At 43.9% G+C, this 14,152-nt stretch overlaps 1 non-coding gene and 1 pseudogene across 1 annotated transcript in view; both read right to left on the bottom strand.

The window, feature by feature from the left end:
• The window catches only part of LOC142356750 (large subunit ribosomal RNA), a 3,526-nt gene extending 2,538 nt beyond the window's left edge, over positions 1-988 (bottom strand). The window contains exon 1 of the ribosomal RNA XR_012761481.1: positions 1-988. This exon is cut by the window's left edge and continues 2,538 nt beyond it. This is a non-coding gene — a ribosomal RNA (large subunit ribosomal RNA).
• Positions 989-2,671: 1,683 nt separating this feature from the next.
• LOC142356749 (5.8S ribosomal RNA) lies at positions 2,672-2,823 on the bottom strand (annotated as a pseudogene).
• Between the last annotated feature and the right edge of the window lie 11,329 nt (positions 2,824-14,152).

Below are 14,152 nucleotides of genomic sequence, written 5' to 3'. Positions count from 1 at the left end.
TATCCTGAGGGAAACTTCGGAGGAAACCAGCTACTAGATGGTTCGATTAGTCTTTCGCCCTATGCTCAGGTCAGACGATCGATTTGCACGTCAGAACCGCTTCGGGCTTCCACCATGGTTTCCCGTGGCTTCGCCCTGCCCAAGCATAGATCACCATCTTTCGGGTCGTGTGCTACTTGCTCTGGATCAGTCATGCAATAAGAGCAAAACCGTCCGTGGTTGCGGGACACCGAATCGGCGCCCTCACCACACAAAGTAGTGCAATTCATAAAAATTACACTGTTCACTTTCATTTCGCGTGTGCGCTTTCAATGAGCGACAACACTTGCAAGCAACTCACACTCCTTGGTCCGTGTTCAAGACGGGCTGTAGAGAGCATTGAATAGGAAGTTGAGGTCAGACAGGCAATCAAGATCAATTTATCTCATTTTGTTTAGAATCAACAAGAAGAATTCCGAGGAAAACTTCTGCTCGATTCATTAACAAGATTTGCCAAAAGACGACAACTACACTACTCGGTAGCCGAGAATATAATATCAAGGCATTGAGTATGGTAACGCTCACTCCAGTTCCCCTTCAACAGTTTCACGTACTTTTCACTCTCTCTTCAGAGTGCTTTTCAACTTTCCCTCACGGTACTTGTTTACTATCGGTCTCGCTTTATAATTAGCTTTTGGAGAGACATATCTCCAGCTTCGAGTTGCACTTTCAAACAACTCTACTCATAGGAATGAGCCATTATGACTGGTATCGAAAATGACCTTTACAGGATTTTCACCTTCTTTGATGCTACTTTCCAGTAGACATCAGGACAAATTCACCAGTCTAGCATCAAACCATACCGGACACCGAGAAATGTTGCCATTTCTCTTCCCGATGAGCTTTTCCCTGTTCATTCGCCATTACTAAGGGATTCTCAGTTGATTTCTTTTCCTCCCCTTACTGATATGCTTAAGTTAAGGGGGTTCTCTCGCCCAATTCAGGTTATGTAGTTGATTGTCTCTTAATTGGTTCACTGACCAATATGAGACAGAAACCGATTCAGCAGTTTTGTTCGCTACTACTATCAAACACAGGTCGAAGTTTCCATTCAGTCATTAATTCCAACTTTCAAATGTTGTTGTTTCAGCTTTCGCTTACTAGAAGCAACATAATACTCGCTGCAATACAGACCTCGGGAAACCCTCACCGTGAATAAGGTTCACTCACATATTTCACTACATTTTGCGTGGGATTGGAGATGAGGCTACTCGTTCTTGCTCAGTACTAGGCTGAAAATTAACGAAACTTCGTTACAAACGTTCACATGTTGATGTTTCCGCTTTCGCGTACTCGAAACAACATAATACTAGTCTTTGTAATTTAGTTTCATAATTTCAACTGTTCTCATGCAGAATTTTTGCTCATTCTTATCCCAAATTTTGACCTGGCTACTAGTTACACTCCTTGTACTTATTGCAAAATGACCACAAATTTCAACAGCTTTCACATGTTGCTGTTTCGGCTTTCGCTTACTACAGTCAACATAATACTCGTTGCAAAATAAGTGCTCGGCATCTGCAATTTTCCAAAGACGAAGTTTCGCCAGTTCAATTTTCGCTCGCCAATTATGGCTACTAATTCACACGGTACTGAGCTCAACAACATTAAATTTGTTCAGCAAGACTTTCACATGTTGATGTTTTGGCTTTCGCCTACTAGAAGCAACATAATACTCGTCTTGTTAGCTCATTCAATGAGAATAGCTTTTCCCGTTGAGAATTTTTGCCTTCAATTGGCGTTGTAGTGAGTTTGGCTACTCAGATCACCAAATACTTGTGACAATTCGAACCAGAAATGTTTTCAATTTTCACATGCTGATGTTTCGGATTCAACCTACTAGAAGCAGCATAATACTTGTATTCAACAATTTCTGTATCAAATCCCAGTTTTCTCTGGTGCATCTTTGCCAAACTATTCCAAACTGCCTGAGTCTGAATACCAATTACAGGTACTAGTAAATGCACGTTACTAAGGACTATATAGTTCTAGGTTACTGTACACAACGACGTTCACATGTTGATGTTTCAGCTGCCGCTTACTAGAAACAACATAATACTTATCGTGCATACCTTTCCATAACTTGTCCTTTTCAGATGCATTAGTTTCCCTTTGTCTTGGCTTCTACAGTCAGACTGGCTACTAGTAACAGCACAGTACTAATCACATATCGTTCTACAGTTTGCAGACAACTTTCACATGTTGATGTTTCAGCTTTCGCCTACTAGAAACAACATAATACTCGCTGTATACATTTGTAGTTCTCTATGTAACTTTCATGTGAAGAAGTTTCGCCAGTCTTTTTGACTGTCTCAAATCTGAGTCATGCTTAGGCTACTAGTTGCTTCATAGTACTTATCGCCTCGAGATCATTGAACAAAACTTGATTTTCACATGTTGCTGTTTCAGCTTCCGCTTACTAGAAACAACATAATACTAGTCTCATTAAGTTCCGTCTCTTTGCAATTTTCTTATGAAGAAAATTCGCCATCACAATGACTCCAGCAGTTCTTGATCAAGGAATGCAATCATTGATCAGAATGCTATTATTTGAATCGGTTCTGCTTTAAGTGTTCCAATTTTATTGGAAGCACCAACAATAGAACATCAATGTGTTCAATCGAGAGTTATATAACCCTGAATCGGACGCAGTCAACAGCCGAAGCCGAGACCGCCTTTTGCGTTAGAGAGGTCGGTAAACAAATCTTGCGATTCATACCGAATTAACACATATAGCTGTGCTCCTCTTCGTAAAGCGAGCCAAGTGATCCCCTGTTGAAGGATGTATTTGGACCAATCTAGTAGCATTTGGTTTCCAACAAGCTCTCCCAAGTTAGCTTACTTATTGGGCTTTTCAACCAATTCGGTTGGCTACAAGCATCATCAAAGTACTAGCCACAGTTTGATCGCAAAATTCTACGACTTTCACATGTTGATGTTTCGGCTTGCGCTTAGCCTACTATAAGCAACATAATACTAGTCATATCATAGAGCGTGATCAGCTTGTGACGTTCTCATGATGAAGTTTCACCAACAGTGTCTCACTTCGAGCTTAAATCCAGCTACTAGTAACTACACAGTACTGACTGCAACGATAACTTTTATCTATACCTTTCACATGCTGCGCTTTCGGCCAGGGCCTACTAACGTCAACATAATACTCGATATAAACTTTTGTTCATGATGCAGCTTCCCCATGCAGAAGTTTCGCCTTCAAATGCTCTCTTGGCCATATGACGTAAGAAAAGGTTACTAGTAACATCACAGTACTAGCCACAGTTTGATTGCAAAATTCTACGACTTTCACATGTTGATGTTTCGGCTTGCGCTTAGCCTACTAGAAGCAACATAATACTAGTCATATCATAGAGCGTGATCAGCTTGTGACGTTCTCATGATGAAGTTTCACCAACAGTGTCTCATTTCGAGCTTAAATCCAGCTACTAGTAACTACACAGTACTGACTGCAACGCTAACTTTTATCTATACCTTTCACATGCTGCGCTTTCGGCCAGGGCCTACTAACGTCAACATAATACTCGATATAAACTTTTGTTCATGATGCAGCTTCCCCATGCAGAAGTTTCGCCTTCAAATGCTCTCTTGGCCATATGACGTAACACAAGGTTACTAGTAACATCACAGTACTAGCCACAATTTGATCGCAAAATTCTACGACTTTCACATGTTGATGTTTCGGCTTGCGCTTAGCCTACTATAAGCAACATAATACTAGTCATATCATAGAGCGTGATCAGCTTGTGACGTTCTCATGATGAAGTTTCACCAACAGTGTCTCACTTCGAGCTTAAATCCAGCTACTAGTAACTACACAGTACTGACTGCAACGATAACTTTTATCTATACCTTTCACATGCTGCGCTTTCGGCCAGGGCCTACTAACGTCAACATAATACTCGATATAAACTTTTGTTCTTGATGCAGCTTCCCCATGCAGAAGTTTCGCCTTCAAATGCTCTCTTGGCCATATGACGTAAGAAAAGGTTACTAGTAACATCACAGTACTAGCCACAGTTTGATTGCAAAATTCTACGACTTTCACATGTTGATGTTTCGGCTTGCGCTTAGCCTACTAGAAGCAACATAATACTAGTCATATCATAGAGCGTGATCAGCTTGTGACGTTCTCATGATGAAGTTTCACCAACAGTGTCTCATTTCGAGCTTAAATCCAGCTACTAGTAACTACACAGTACTGACTGCAACGCTAACTTTTATCTATACCTTTCACATGCTGCGCTTTCGGCCAGGGCCTACTAACGTCAACATAATACTCGATATAAACTTTTGTTCATGATGCAGCTTCCCCATGCAGAAGTTTCGCCTTCAAATGCTCTCTTGGCCATATGACGTAACACAAGGTTACTAGTAACATCACAGTACTAGCCACAATTTGATCGCAAAATTCTACGACTTTCACATGTTGATGTTTCGGCTTGCGCTTAGCCTACTAGAAGCAACATAATACTAGTCATATCATGGAGCGTGATCAGCTTGTGACGTTCTCATGATGAAGTTTCACCAACAGTGTCTCATTTCGAGCTTAAATCCAGCTACTAGTAACTACACAGTACTGACTGCAACGATAACTTTTATCTATACCTTTCACATGCTGCGCTTTCGGCCAGGGCCTACTAATGTCAACATAATACTCGATATAAACTTTTGTTCATGATGCAGCTTCCCCATGCAGAAGTTTCGCCTTCAAATGCTCTCTTGGCCATATGACGTAACACAAGGTTACTAGTAACATCACAGTACTAGCCACAATTTGATCGCAAAATTCTACGACTTTCACATGTTGATGTTTCGGCTTGCGCTTAGCCTACTAGAAGCAACATAATACTAGTCATATCATAGAGCTTGATCAGCTTGTGACATTCTCATGATGAAGTTTCACCAACAGTGTCTCATTTTGAGCTTAAATCCAGCTACTAGTAACTACACAGTACTGACTGCAACAATAACTTTTATCTATACCTTTCACATGCTGCGTTTTCGGCCAAGGCCTACTAACGTCAACATAATACTCGATATAAAATTTTGATCATGATGCAGCTTTCCCATGCAGAAGTTTCGCCTTCAAATGCTCTCTTGGCCATATGACGGAACACCAGGTTACTAGTAACATCACAGTACTAGCCACAGTTTGATTGCAAAATTCTACGACTTTCACATGTTGATGTTTCGGCTTGCGCTTAGCCTACTAGAAGCAACATAATACTAGTCATATCATAGAGCGTGATCAGCTTGTGACGTTCTCATGATGAAGTTTCACCAATAGTGTTTCATTCGAATTGGTTCTGCTTTAAGCTCTCCAATTGTTTTGGATGAACCAGTTTTGCCCTTCGAAGCCACTTTTGTGAGCTTTTGTGGGTCTTTACCAAGAGGATATACCTCAAGGCCTCTTTCAATTCCTTTAAGTTCTTTCAACTCCTTTACAGTTTCTAGGTTCACATAGCTGCAAACCTTATTTCTAGTTTTAAGTCTGGCCAACTTGGGGAGAGTTGGTGCAGACCGTGACCAATTCTAGTAGGATGCCACAACAAGAATGTGATCAACTTAGCTTGTCGATGAACCTGCCCCACATTCAAACAACTCTATCGCCTTTTCTCGTATAGTTATATGCGAGGGCCTCTCATAGAGAGCGCTGTTAGCAACCTTTTCCACATAGACGATAAAGTTGTGAGTGTTTTGCACATGGCTGTTGTCATCACCACGTGACGAGTCAACTCAGCTTGACTCTCTACACTCCGACAAGCTTTGCACATACGCCTTTAGTTCAGTATGTGTCTTTAATCTGACTCCGGTGCCTCAAGCCGGAAAAATTGTCAGATTATGATCATTATCGGTTAGTCATCCCGATGCAAGATCGTATCGTACTGTCTTTGTCTACCTCCAGATTCCGAAGAACAGGAGGAGACTCTCCCAGACCTACATATCTGGGAGAATGTTCAGAGGGCGAGAAGCTGTGGATTACTCTCCCCTAAGAACTGACTAAACTTTACCCTCGTCCAAGGTAAGTTTATTTTAGCTAGCCTTCTATGTAAAGGATCTGAGGCTAAGCTGTGTTTTTTCGAGCCTTTGGCTCGGAGCAAGTTCAGTGGGCGCCCCGAGTAGCTCAACTCTTTCCCACTGAACAGCGCAACGCTCTGTCACTCGCTGGGATTTTTGCGTGTCGGTTCTAACCACGCGACTTGTGGACCTTTTTAGGCCTTTCTCATTCACAAGTCTATAGCTGGGCTTCTATAACCCAGCTTCTGAGATCTAGATAGCTGCAGTTCTGCTAGGCTGCTTTTGCTAACTAGTCTCCCTTTAAGCAGTCCCTTGCCATGACTGCTGAACTATGTATCCACACAAGTAGTTTTTGAGCTCGATACATAATTCGAGATTGGTTGCCAAGCAATCTCTAGCGACAGAGCGTCATGCGCACTACAGACATGGCCTCTACCAGCAGCCATGCCCGAAGGAATCAATCACTGATCCTTCCGCAGGTTCCCCTACGGAAACCTTGTTACGACTTTTACTTCCTCTAGACAATTAAGCTCGATCCGCTTCATCCCGTTGCCGGAGACCGAAGTCCCAACAGTAGGAATTTGCAATTCTTGCTTAACTATCCAATCAGTAGTAGCGACGGGCGGTGTGTACAAAGGGCAGGGACGTAATCCCTATGAGTTGTTGACTCATAAGTACCAGGAATTCCTGGTTCACGTCTGCAAGTTACAACAGACGATCCCCTTGAAGCGCTGTACTTTTCTCTGATTGCCCAGTCCATTTCGGACCAAGGGCTGAGTACTCAATCTAAAAGTACACAGTGTAGCGCGCGTGCAGTCCAGAACATCTAAGGGCATCACAGACCTGTTATAGCCTCACTTCATCTGCGGTATTTAATTCCGCATAGTTCCTCTAAGAAGTGTTTGAATTCACATATAGTGAATTTCATTATTTAGATGGAGAAGATCTCGTTCGTTATCGGAATTAACCAGACAGATCACTCCACTAACTAAGAACGGCCATGCACCACCGCCCATATAATCATGAAAGATATTCAATCTGTCAATCCTTAAGATGTCTGGACCGGGTGAGTTTTCCCGTGTTGAGTCAAATTAAGCCGCAGGCTCCACTCCTGGTGGTGCCCTTCCGTCAATTCCTTTTAAGTTTCGATTTTGCAACCATACTTCCCCCGGAACCAATAAACTTTGGTTTCCCGGTTAATCTCTTGCCAAGTCAAGATCGACTTTGACAAATTGTAGGTTGGTATAGTTTATGGTCAGAATTACGAGGGTATCTAATCCTCTTCAATACTCTGACTTTCGTTCTTGATTAATGAAAACATTCTTGGCAAATGCTTTCGCAGTAGTTTGTCTTGCCACGATCCAAGAATTTCACCTCTAACGTAGCAATACAAATGCCCCCGTCTGTTCCTTTCAATCATTACCGCACTCAGCCAACCGGCATCAATCGAGTAGCGGGTCATTCTCCATTATTCCATGCTTTATTATTCGATCCCAAAGGATGCTTTGAACACTCTAATTTTCTCAGGGTGAAAACACCGTTTCCACAGTTCGTCACATTTAAGTGCAAACTATTTCTTCGATGCGAAGGATGAGCGGAACGAGTCAACAGATTTAACTGAAGACCATGTTGCCGTTCTACTCAAACAGATCCAACTATGAGCTTTTTAAACGCAGCAACTATTGCATACGCTTGTAGAGGCTGGTATTACCGCGGCTGCTGGCACCAGACTTGCCCTCTACTCGTTCATCAATGGAGCTTTTAAGTCCATTCCATTCTGATTACAAACCATAAAGGTTCATATCATTATTTCTAGTCACTACCTCCTCGTGCGGAGAGTGGGTAATTTGCGTGCCTGCTGCCTTCCTTGGATGTGGTAGCCGTTTCTAAGGCTCCCTCTCCGGAATCGAACCCTGATTCCCCGTTACCCGTCACAACCATGGTAGTCCGTTACACTACCATCATAGGTTGATAGGTCAGAAATTCGGAAGTTCCGTCCCCAAGCCGAAGCTATCTGGGATCTTTCAGTTACTAGGACTCATCACGGGATGTGTCTGTACTTAGCAAATCACCCGGTGTAGTCTTGTAAAAGTCTCCGACAGTGTCGGACAATCAGCATGCATTAGCGCAGGGTTACCGCAGTTATTCATTTAGCTTGCAAATCAACTAATAGATAGTAACTGATTTAATGAGCCATTCGCGGTTCCACTTTTTCAAGCTTCGCTTGCACATGCATGGCTTAGTCTTTCAGACAAGCATATGGCAACTGACAGGATCAATCAGTTTAATTGTACTTTGAACAATCTTTCGATTTGTTCGAATTTAGAAAGACATAGCCTTGCGGCCTCGTCAATCTTGCTTTGAGCTTTTTAAATCACGAAGAGTTTCAATGCATGCTTTGGCATGGCTACTAGTTACTACACAGTACTCTACACACTTAGAGTTACCCACGATTACACATTTCACATGCTGATGTTTCAGCTCGCGCGTACTAGAAACAGCATAATACTATGTGTACTGGTAGATAGCGCTCTGTGAGCATTTCCCATGAGCAGGTTTTGCCCTCCAAATCTCTGTTCTACTGTTACCAATACCGGCTAACAACTGTATCATACTAGGGAGAATTGACTCATGATTTAAAAACCAGATGTTCACATGTCGATGTTTCGGCTCTCGCCTACTAGAAACAACATAATACTAGTCTGTTAAAAATCTCAATCACGCCGCCTCTTCAGATACAGAAGTTTTACCTTTTATTGGTTAGAGAACAGCTTTCCAGCTGTCGACATGGTTACTAGTAACAACACCGTACTCAACACAAAAACTTTTCAACTTCACAACTTTCACATGCTGATGTTTCTGCTTTCGCATACTAGAAACAGCATAATACTTATTGTTTTGTCAAGTAATTTGTGTGTCTTTCCCATGTGAAGTTTCACCGGTCAACAATGTTTCCCTGACCAATTACGGCTACTAGTAGCTGTATAATACTAGGGAAAATGATTGAGGATTTAATATCAGATTTTCACATGTTGATGTTTCGGCTTTCGCCTACTAGAAACAACATAATACTAGTCTGCTAAGAAATCTCGCTCAAATTGCCTTTTCACATACAGAAGTTTCACCTTCTATTGGTTAGAGAACAGTTCTCAGCTGTCGACATGGTTACTAGTAACAACATCGTACTCAACACAAAAATTCTTCAACTTCACAACTTTCACATGCTGATGTTTCTGCTTTCGCGTACTAGAAACAGCATAATACTTATTGCTTTGTCAAGAAGTGTGTGTGTCTTTCCCATGCGAAAGTTTCACCGGTCAGCAATAATTGCCGTGTCCAATTAAGGTTACTCATAGCTGTATAATACTAGGGAAAATGATTGAGGATTTAATATCAGATTTTCACATGTTGATGTTTCGGCTTTCGCCTACTAGAAACAACATAATACTAGTCTGCTAATAAATCTCGCTCAAATTGCCTTTTCACATACAGAAGTTTCACCTCTTCTTGGTCACTGTACAGATGATGCTGTCTGTTCTTTATTTGGTTCTGCTTATTATAAGGAGGGGCATCACTCCTTCCTCCTTGGTTTGCATGCATTAAGCCTGCTTTGTGAAAAGCGTATCTTTCTAGCTTTTCTTCGCCTTACTCGAGTAGGACGATACAATCCAGACATTAGTCAGTCTTGGTGTAAAGTCACTGAGTATTATTCGGTTCTGCTTTATTCAGCAATATGCTGTATAATTGTTGTAATTTGCGAACATATTTGTTCTCAGTTCCGAACTACTAGCGACGACAGATTACCAGCGGTCATGAGCCATCAAGGTAGTTCTTTGGTGCATCAAGTAGAGAGGTGCCATCAAACAACACTTCCCTAATAATGCTACACACATAGAATTTGCTACAGTGCAGCTTTTTACTTTGCAAAATTTGCGCACAAATTTTGCATAGAATAAATGTTTTATCAAGATTTTTAGATCCCCTCCCTTGAGAGAACGTTACTCCTTTAAGTGAACACCCCGCGGCGTCCTGTTGTTATTGCTTATAACCATTTCGCAAGCCGGAGGCATAATGCACTACGCAAGCCGCTACTTTGGCACAGAGGCACCTAGTTTTACACCCGGGACTTCAGGTGGCCCAGTTTTACACCCAGTACAGCGGTGCCAGTTGGTAACCCGGTGGATCCTCGGAGACCAGACATGATCATAGATCAAACCCGATGTATGCTACTCCTGAACGTATAGTATCTCCACTGTGCAATGAAATTATCGTTCGTTTCGGGCCTTCCTATACGTTCAGCAGACAATCGCTAGGAATTCACCTCGTGACCCGTGGTGACCACACTGGATTTCAAGTTTATTGATTTGGACAGACCTGTCATTTATTTTGCTTTTCAGCTTCAGTTCTGCTCGATCTAGCTTGCCTAAGGCTTGATCTCGCTTTGCTCACCCCTGTAGGAGCCTCTACTAGTACCACTCGGAGTAATGGGGAATCCACCAGACCTAATCGATGAATGCCATCAAACAACAAACATCATACCCGGCTTCATCAGGCATATTTTATTACTTCCGAGAGGTACTTTAGTATCAGATCTTTCTCCATGCCTCTTATGAGGACCCGTCAGACCTTTCGGTTTATCGTTTAGCTTCAGTCCTGCTCGATCTAGCTTTCCCAAGGCTCGATCTAGCTCTATTCGCCCCACTAGAGGGCTCTCTAAGACCCCTCGGTCTTAGTGTTAGCTCCGGTACTGCTCGGTCGTGCTTGCTGAAGGCCCGACCCAGCTTTAGTTAGATTCTCGTACTTTCTCTTGGCCTCTCTAGGAGGACCAGACAGACCTCTCGGTCTATCGTTTAGCTTCAGTCCTGCTCGATCTAGCTTGCCCAAGGCTTGATCAAGCTCTATTCGCCCCGCTAGAGGGCTCTCTAAGACCCCTCGGTCTTAGTGTTATCTTCTGTAATGCCTAACCAAGCTTACTACAGGCCTTGGTCAGGTCTTTATCGGTCACCGATTAGTAACAGACCAATCATAGGGCCTTCCACCCTATCCGGGTTGAGGTCTTTAGTCCAGCCATATTTTGACAAGACACCTCTCCCTAATAATGCCCCACACATAGAATTACTGTCCATGCAGTATTTAACTTGTGTTTTTTTCTAAAATTTGATTTTCACTTTTTGGAGGTTCATTTGCTCCTCTGACACTCTTTCAGCTTCAATCTTACTCGATCTAGCTTTCCCAAGGCTCGATCTAGCTCTATTCGCCCCACTAGAGGGCTCTCTAAGACACTTCGGTCTTAGTGTTAGCTCCGGTCTTGCTCAATCGTGCTTGCTGAAGGCGCGATCAAGCTTTAGTTAGCTTCTCGTACTTCCTCTTGGCCTCTCTAGGAGGACCAGACAGACCTCTCGGTCTATCGTTTAGCTTCATTCCTGCTCGATCTAGCTTTCCCAAGGCTCGATCTAGCTCTATTCGCCCTGCTAGAGGGCTCTCTAAGACCCCTCGGTCTTAGTGTTAGCTCCGGTACAGCTCGGTCGTGCTTGCTGAAGGCCCGATCAAGCTTTAGTTAGATTCTCGTACTTTCTCTTGGCCTCTCTAGGAGGACCAGACAGACCTCTCGGTCTATCGTTTAGCTTCAGTCCTGCTTGATCTAGCTTTCCCAAGGCTCGATCTAGCTCTATTCGCCCTGCTAGAGGGCTCTCTAAGACCCCTCGGTCTTAGTGTTAGCTCCGGTACAGCTCGGTCGTGCTTGCTGAAGGCCCGATCAAGCTTTAGTTAGCTTCTCGTACTTTCTCTTGGCCTCTCTAGGAGGACCAGACAGACCTCTCGGTCTATCGTTTAGCTTCAGTCCTGCTCGATCTAGCTTTCCCAAGGCTCGATCTAGATCTATTCGCCCTGCTAGAGGGCTCTCTAAGACCCCTCGGTCTTAGTGTTAGCTCCGGTACAGCTCGGTCGTGCTTGCTGAAGGCCTGATCAAGCTTTAGTTAGCTTCTCGTACTTTCTCTTGGCCTCTCTAGGAGGACCAGACAGGACCTTTCGGTCTCTTGCTTAGCTTCAGTCCTGCTCGATCTAGCTTTCCCAAGGCTCGATCTAGCTCTATTCGCCCCGCTAGAGGGCTCTCTAAGACCCCTCGGTCTTAGTGTTAACTCCTGTAATGCCTAACCAAGCTTACTACAGGCCTTGTTCAGGTCTTTATCGGTCACCGATTAGTAACAGACCGATCATGGGGCCTTCCACCCTATCCGGGTTGAGGTCTTTAGTCCAGCCATATTTTGACAAGACACCTCCCCCTAATAATGCCCCACACATAGAAATACTGTCCATGCAGTATTTAACTTGTGTTTTTTCTAAAATTTGATTTTCACTTTTTGGAGGTTCATTTGCTCCTCTGACACTCTTTCAGCTTCAATCTTACTCGATCTAGCTTTCCCAAGGCTCGATCTAGCTCTATTCGCCCCACCAGAGGGCTCTCTAAGACACTTCGGTCTTAGTGTTAGCTCCGGTCTTGCTCAATCGTGCTTGCTGAAGGCGCGATCAAGCTTTAGTTAGCTTCTCGTACTTTCTCTTGGCCTCTCTAGGAGGACCAGACAGACCTCTCGGTCTATCGTTTAGCTTCAGTCCTGCTCGATCTAGCTTTCCCAAGGCTCGATCTAGCTCTATTCGCCCCGCTAGAGGGCTCTCTAAGACCCCTCGGTCTTAGTGTTAGCTCCGGTACAGCTCGGTCGTGCTTGCTGAAGGCCCGATCAAGCTTTAGTTGGCTTCTCGTACTTTCTCTTGGCCTCTCTAGGAGGACCAGACAGACCCTCTCGGTCTATCCTTTAGCTTCAGTCCTGCTCGATCTAGCTTTCCCAAGGCTCGATCTAGCTCTATTTCGCCCCGCTAGAGGGCTCTCTAAGACCCCTCGGTCTTAGTGTTATCTCCTGTAATGCCTAACCAAGCTTACTACAGGCCTTGGTCAGGTCTTTATCGGTCACCGATTAGTAACAGACCGATCATAGGGCCTTCCACCCTATCTGGGTTGAGGTCTTTAGTCCAGCCATATTTTGACAAGGACACCTCCCCCTAATAATGCCCCACACATAGAATTACTGTTTATGCAGCTTTTCACTTGTGAAATTTTTAATTTTCGCAATTATTATAGAATAAGTGTTTGCGCAGCTTTTCATAGGTCGAGCTCTAGCTAGCTAGCTCAAGCTAGCTAGCTAGCTCAAGCTCAAGCTATCTAGCTCAAGCTCAAGCCAGCTAGCTCAAGCTCAAGCTAGCTAGCTAGCTCAAGCTCAAGCTAGCTAGCTAGCTCAAGCTCAAGCTAGCTAGCTCAAGCTCAAGCTAGCTAGCTCAAGCTCAAGCTAGCTAGCTAGCTCAAGCTCAAGCTCAAGCTAGCTAGCTCAAGCTCAAGCTCAAGCTAGCTAGCTAGCTCAAGCTCAAGCTAGCTAGCTAGCTCAAGCTCAAGCTAGCTAGCTAGCTCAAGCTCAAGCTAGCTAGCTCAAGCTCAAGCTCAAGCTCAAGCTAGCTAGCTAGCTCAAGCTAGCTAGCTAGCTCAAGCTCAAGCTAGCTAGCTAGCTCAAGTTCAAGCTAGCTAGCTAGCTCAAGCTCAAGCTAGCTAGCTAGCTCAAGCTCAAGCTAGCTAGCTCAAGCTCAAGCTAGCTAGCTCAAGCTCAAGCTAGCTAGCTAGCTCAAGCTCAAGCTCAAGCTAGCTAGCTCAAGCTCAAGCTCAAGCTAGCTAGCTAGCTCAAGCTCAAGCTAGCTAGCTAGCTCAAGCTCAAGCTCAAGCTAGCTAGCTAGCTCAAGTTCAAGCTAGCTAGCTAGCTCAAGCTCAAGCTAGCTAGCTCAAGCTCAAGCTAGCTAGCTCAAGCTCAAGCCAGCTAGCTCAAGCTCAAGCTCAAGCTAGCTAGCTAGCTCAAGCACAAGCTAGCTAGCTAGCTCAATCTCAAGCTAGCTAGCTCAAGCTCAAGCTAGCTAGCTCAAGCTCAAGCTAGCTAGCTAGCTCAAGCTCAAGCTCAAGCTAGCTAGCTCAAGCTCAAGCTCAAGCTAGCTAGCTAGCTCAAGCTCAAGCTAGCTAGCTAGCTCAAGCTCAAGCTCAAGCTAG

The sequence above is a fragment of the Convolutriloba macropyga genome, unplaced genomic scaffold (genome assembly GCF_964194025.1).
Source record: "Convolutriloba macropyga unplaced genomic scaffold, txConMacr16.3 SCAFFOLD_4623, whole genome shotgun sequence".
Classification (NCBI taxonomy): domain Eukaryota; kingdom Metazoa; phylum Xenacoelomorpha; order Acoela; family Convolutidae; genus Convolutriloba; species Convolutriloba macropyga.
Note: the sequence above shows the minus strand (reverse complement) of the source record. Positions and strands in the feature narration are given on the sequence as shown.